Consider the following 6386-nt stretch of genomic DNA (forward strand, 5'->3'; position numbering starts at 1 on the left):
CTGGCCTGGGGTTTGTTTTATGTTGCTTGTCTGTGTGTTTTGAGGGAACCGGAAAAGGAGGGGCTTGGAGAAGACGCTCTGACCCCTGCTATTGGGTCCTAAAGTCACTCTGTGGAGCTTCTCCCTGAGACAAACCTGGGCCAGGATGCAGCCAGATTCCCAAGATGTATTAAACACCCCCAAGGGGCTCCAGCCCCTGGCCCTGGCTCCCAGGGGCTCCTAGGCTGAACTCTAGGGGGCCCTTCTCAGGATCTTGCCTTAGAGACGTTTTGCTGAAATTTCTCAAACCGAAGCGATGTCTCTGCTGCCTGAAACAAGAATCTCAGGTAAGGACAGTGATGGAGCCTGTGACTTCCCGGGTTCCCCTGGGTCCCCGTGTCAAGACCAATGCCACCCTTGCCGCCAAGCACTCAGAAGCAGGGCTTCCCTGGCCCCCAGGTCTGACACGGGAGCTCCACACACAGCCCTGATTCAGTGTTACATGGCCTCTTGCCAGGTGCCCAAGGGCCACTCTGGTCTGTCCTCAGCCCCCAGAGAAGGGGCTGCTCATGACTTTTGGGGGGGTATGGCTTCAGTCTGGGGAAAGAGAAGAAGGTGAGTGTGGGAGATAAGGGAGCCTGAGGGCCCTCTGGGGAGTGGGGAAAAGCATATTATGGAGAAAAAAACTAGGCAGCCAGTCAAGGCCCCTCAGTGCTAGTAGTGACTGATGGGGGGCCTTGGGCAGTTGTGCAGCTTCCGCACTGCACAAAGGAACCCCACAGAGGCCGGATGTAGAGGTGGAGTTGCGAACAGAGGTTGCTTGTCCAGACCTCAGCCCCACACAGAGCTGTCTCCACAGGGAGAGCAGGGACTCTCAGGTTCACACAAAGCTCAGCACATGGGAGTGGACAGCTTTAGGCTTCTCACAAAGGGCACCCTCAGAGCCTGTCACTGGAGTGACAGTGAGACAGTTGAGCAAAGTACAGGGCCCCCCGTTCCTCTGGGGAACACGACGTGGCTTGCACACAATTAGCTGCGCCTCTGCCTGGGTTTTGCTAGCCCAGCTCTGGCTCAACAAAGCCACAGCCTTAGCTGGCAGTGGGGGAGAGCATTCTACAGGTACTGGGCTAATTGTCCACAGGCAGGTGCCCACCTGACAGGAGCCCAGGGGCTGGGCCGCAGGCCTTTGCCTTCATCTGGAGTCTAGCTCAGCAGGGTAGATGCATGCAAAACGGAGTATCCCATCCCTGACCCAGGCAGCCAGCCCTCTCCTCTCCCCAGTCCAAGGCCTAAGAATCCCTCACTGCCATTAACCAGCCGGCTCCCAGGGGGCAGGGGGTAATCCCCTTCCTGCGGCCACTCCGCAGGGATGACATCTAAGAACCATCCAGAGTGCAAGGGGATTGACCCTGCGCCGCAGTGCGTTTTCTGCTTAATAGGAACAGCTGGTCAGTGAAGTGTTTGCTAGCAATTTAACAAGGCTCAAACAGCAAGAGGCATCTGCCGAGAAATCAAAAGGGAGCGCCCGGCTAAATGAGGTTTAATTTAAATTCCTATCTCGAGCCGAGAGAGGAGCGTGATTGTGCCAGTTGTGTTAGTACGAGTGAGGCCCCTGCCAGATCGGCTTCGGCTGGAGCTCGCCCCCGGCCCTCCACGTACTGTGACGGCCCCAGCTAGACAGAGCCAGACACCCAAGCCAAGCGCCGAGGGGAAGGTGGAGGATGAGAGGAAGGAGATAAGGTGTCATTTCTTCTCTCCTGGAAACTAAACAGACCAAAGCCATCTCCACTGCATTTGGAAACCAGAACAGTCATCACAGCCCGGGGCATGTCCGCTGTGGCCACCTCGTTAACAGCAGAGGGCAGGGACCCAAGTGCTAGGGTACATATGAGCCTGGTAGGGAGAGGACTGGGTCCATAGAAATGTCACCCATCAGAGCCATGAAGACACTGGAGGGAAAAGAAGAGCCGCTTCCTTCTCACTGTTTCCTGGCACAGAGAGCCGGACACAGGCTTTGCCCCCTACGCACACGTCCCCCTCTGCCTCGAGCCTCCTCAGCGCTGCACGCCCACCTGTCAATTCCCAGCCCCCGATGGACTTGATTCTCCCCTCCCTGCACACCCCGTTTCTTTTTAAAATCAGAGTCTGGGAGTTCCTATTGTGGCTCAGTGGGTTAAGAACCTGACTAGTATCCATGAGTGTATGGGTTCGATCCCCAGCCTTGCTCAGTGAGTTACAGATCCCATGTTGCCGTGACCTAGGGTGTAGGTCACAGATGTGGCTGTGGTGTAGGCTGACAACTACAGCTCCAATTTGACCTCTAGTCTCGGATTGTCCATGTGCTGCAGGTGCGGCCCAAAAAGACAAAAAAAAAAAAAAAAGTAAAATAAAATAAAATCAGAGCATGGATTTACATACAGCAGGCAGAAAACTGACTGTTGCCTCACCCCTTCTCCCTACAAGTGCCTCAGGAACTTTAACGGTGCATCACAGGAGATTCATGCCTCAAGGAGGCCCGACCCTGCTGCCCTGGTCCCACATTTCATTTCACTGGGGGGGCCAGTGATGTCTTCCCCAAGGCAGGGTCTGCAGGGTATGGCAGGAGCACATTTCCCAGGGCCTGTTAGCAGAAGGAGTGACTCAGAAAGCATGGGGTGGAGAAGCAGGTGGCCCCCCACCCACTGACACCAAAAGTACAGCTTAAAGTGCACACACGTTCAATCAACCCTCACCCCCACATCCTTCCCAAGGCAGAGTCTGTCCTCGCCCCTGCTCCACGCTCCCCTCCCTTACGCTTCCTAACGTTATTCCATCACATCACCTATTCCCTTAAAATTAGCACGCCTTGGATTTCCCATCGTGGCGCAGTGGTTAGCGAATCCGACTAGGAACCATGAGGTTTCGGGTAGGATCCCTGGCCTTGCTCAGTGGGTTAAGGATCCAGCATTGCCATGAGCTGTGGTGTAGGTTGCAGACGCAGCTTGAATCCTGTGTTGCTGTGGCTCTGGCGTAGGCCGGTGGCTGTGGCTCCGATTGGACCCCTAGCCTGGGAATCTCCATATGCCACAGGAGCGGCCCTAGAAAAGGCAAAAAAAAAAAAAAAAAAGCACGCCTTCACGGAGGACATGGGACCTGCCACGGTGACCTAATCCCCTTTGTAACAGGTCCCAAGGCTGGTAGGTCAGGGCAATACCTCACACAGGGCAGTGTCTTTTAGGAATTGTGTTTGACAGCTAATAAGAGCAAAGACAGAAGAGAGGTTTATTTTGCTCTCACAAAGAAGTCCAGAGGTGGCAGCCCTAGGCCAGCACAGCAATGGGCCTCGGGAACCAAGGTTCCTTCAATTTCTTGCTTCTCTATCTCTTTATTAAATTATACTTGATTTACAAGTTTGTGTTAGTTTCATACATACAGATTCAGATTCTTTTTCCATTACAGGATATGACAAGGCATTGAATATATTTCCCTATGCTATACAGAAACTCCTTGTTGCTTTTCTATTTCACATGTGGTAGTGTGGATCTCTTAACCCCAAACTTCTAACGTATCCCTCTCTCCCTTTCCCCTTTGGTGACCGTAAGTTTGTTTTCAATGTCTGTGAGACTGTTTCTTTTTCGTAAATAAGTTGGTTGGTATAGTTTTTTTAGATTGCACATATAAGTGACATTAAGTAATATTTGTCTTTTTCTGCCTGACTAAGTATGATAATCTCCAGCTCCATCTATGTTGCCACAAATGCTTGGTTCTCTATCTTTGGCTTTCATCCTGAAGGTCCCCTCATGAGCAAAGATTGCTGATGGAACACCAGCTATCACAAGCTATGGCATCAGGATTCCAGGCAGGAGGCAGTAGAAAGAGGGGAGGGCTACTTAAAAAAAAAAAAAAAAAAGAGTTCCCATCGTGGCTCAGCAGAAATAAATCTGACTAGCATCCATGAGGACTCAGGTCAATCCCTGGCCTCACTCAGTGGGTTAAGGTTCCAGTGTTGCTGTGGCTGTGGTGTAGGCCAACAGCTGTAGCTCCTTTCAACACCTAGCCTGAAGATTCCATATGCCACCAATGTGGCTCTAAAAAGACAAAAAAAAAAAGGCACAATTGCCTGGTTTTTAAGTTTTCCCAGTAACCTTCTTATGAGCTCATTGGCTAAAACCTAGTCACATGGCCACACATAGCTACCAGGAAGCTGGGAAGGGTGACCTGTTAGGTGAGCACCTTGCCACCTCCCGCAGTCAATAGCGCTGTTTCCACAGAAGAAGAGGAGAATGGATGTGGCTGGTGTCAGCAGCCTCCACCACCACGGGCAGCATCTGGATTTCACTTTACCATTTAACAAGCCTTCCTATGAGCTTCTGCAGTTGAGATGGTAACACCCAGACCAGATGACCGGACGATCTAGAGGAATTCTGTCTAAGCAGCATATCAGAGGGTGTTGTGACTGTGTCAGCTGGGATAGAAGCCTAGGGACTATCACAGGACCCAGTCCTGATGGCAGATGTTAACAATAGCGTGGATGCAGATTTCCAGAAGACACGTCTTTGCCCTGTTGAAGAGGGACCCATACCAAAAAAGAAAAGGAAAAAGAGCAAATGTGACAACATCCATGGGAGGACAGAGGGGAGAGCATCCAGGGCAGTAATCAGAGAATGATTAGACCTGAATTCTGAGCATGGGGTTTTCTCTGGACCCAGACCCTACGGAGCCCAGTTCTGACATCTGTTGGTGTTTACACACATATAGACGTCAAAATAATAAATAAAAAAAACATTTTATGGACAAACTTTGTGCTTAGTGAACAGGTGCTGACTGGTCAGAATTAGGCTCAAAGTCCCATAACTTGTGGCAACGCCAAATCTGTAACCCACTGAGCAAGACCAGGGATCGAACTCACATCCTTATGGATACCAGTTGGGTTCTTAACCCCCTGAGCCACCACGGAACTCCAGGATTGTTGATATTTTTAATTGTAGCCATGCTAACAGGGAGGTAGTATTATCTCATCAGAGTTTTCATTTGCATTTTTCTTTTCTTTTTTTTTTTTTTTTTTTTTTTTTTTTTTTTTTTTTGTCCTTTGCTATTTCTTTGGGCCGCTTTCGCGGCATCTGGAGGTTCCCAGGCTAGGGGTCCAATCGGAGCTGTAGCCACCGGCCTACGCCAGAGCCACTGCAACTCGGATCCAAGCCACGTCTGCGTCCTACACCACAGCTCACAGCAACGCCAGATCCTTGACCCACTGAGCAAGGACCGAACCCGCAACCTCATTGTTCCTAGTTGGTTCGTTAACCACTGCGCCACACGGGAACTCCTGCATTTTTCTAATGGCTAACGATGTTCAACATCTTTACATGCGCTTACTTGCTATTCATATATTCTTTTGGAGAAATGTCATTCAAGTCTTTTGTCCATTTTCCAACCAGACACATTCCCTGCCTCATGATGGTTCATCTTGAGATTTTTCAACTCTACGATGGGGTGAAAACAATACACATTCAGTGGAACCCATACTTCGAGTTTTGACTTTTGATCTTCCCCCAGGCTAGGGAAATGCAGTATGACACTGTTTGTCACAAGGCCCATGGTGGCGCCAGGTGAGAATCACGGGATTGGAGATATACAAAACACAGCCAGTCCTCAATTCACAGATCACTCAGTTTCGTGCAGGTAGGGGAAACAGAAAAGGGGTAGTGAACCACTCCAAGAAGAGGTCCAGGAGGGAGACGTCTTAGCACGAGCAGCAGTGTCTGGTCCTCCCTCCAACAGGCCCCTGACAGGTCCATTCGGAACATCCAGCCTGGAGGTGAGTTTTCCAACAAAGAGCCTTCAAGTCGCTCAGCTCAGTGGTCTCTTTTTAAGGAGTCTGCCAGTACTGTATGGTTACGGCCTGAGGTCTTCTCTCTATCAGTTACCCCTTCCCTTCCAGTGACCTATGTTGCCAAATAAATGCCTTTTTTTTTTTTTTTTTTTTTTTTTGTCTTTTTAGGCCCGCCCCCGTGGCACATGGAAGTTCCCGGGCTAGGGGTGGAATCAGAGCTACAGTTGCCACTGGCCAATGCCAAAGCTACAGTAACGCCAGATCCAAGCCATATCTGTGACTTACACCACAGCTCACAGCAATGTTGGATCCTTAACCCAGTGAGTGAGGAGAGGTAATATATCTAGTATCCATGAGGACACGGGTTCAGTCCCAAATAAAGTCTTACGTAGAGAAACACTCTTTGTTTGTTCCTCTAAGACACTCATGGTCTTACACTGGACGTTGCAAAACAACTAATATGGGAATTTCATGTTGGCCACTGTGACTCCATTTTGGATTACTTAACATAGCTTAACAGTTTTTTTGGTTTGTTTTTTGTCTTTTTGCTTCCTGCGGCATATGGCGGTTCCCAGGCTAGGGGTCTAATCGGAGCTGT

The sequence above is a fragment of the Sus scrofa genome, chromosome 1 (genome assembly GCF_000003025.6).
Source record: "Sus scrofa isolate TJ Tabasco breed Duroc chromosome 1, Sscrofa11.1, whole genome shotgun sequence".
In the NCBI taxonomy this organism is placed as follows: Eukaryota; Metazoa; Chordata; class Mammalia; order Artiodactyla; family Suidae; genus Sus; species Sus scrofa.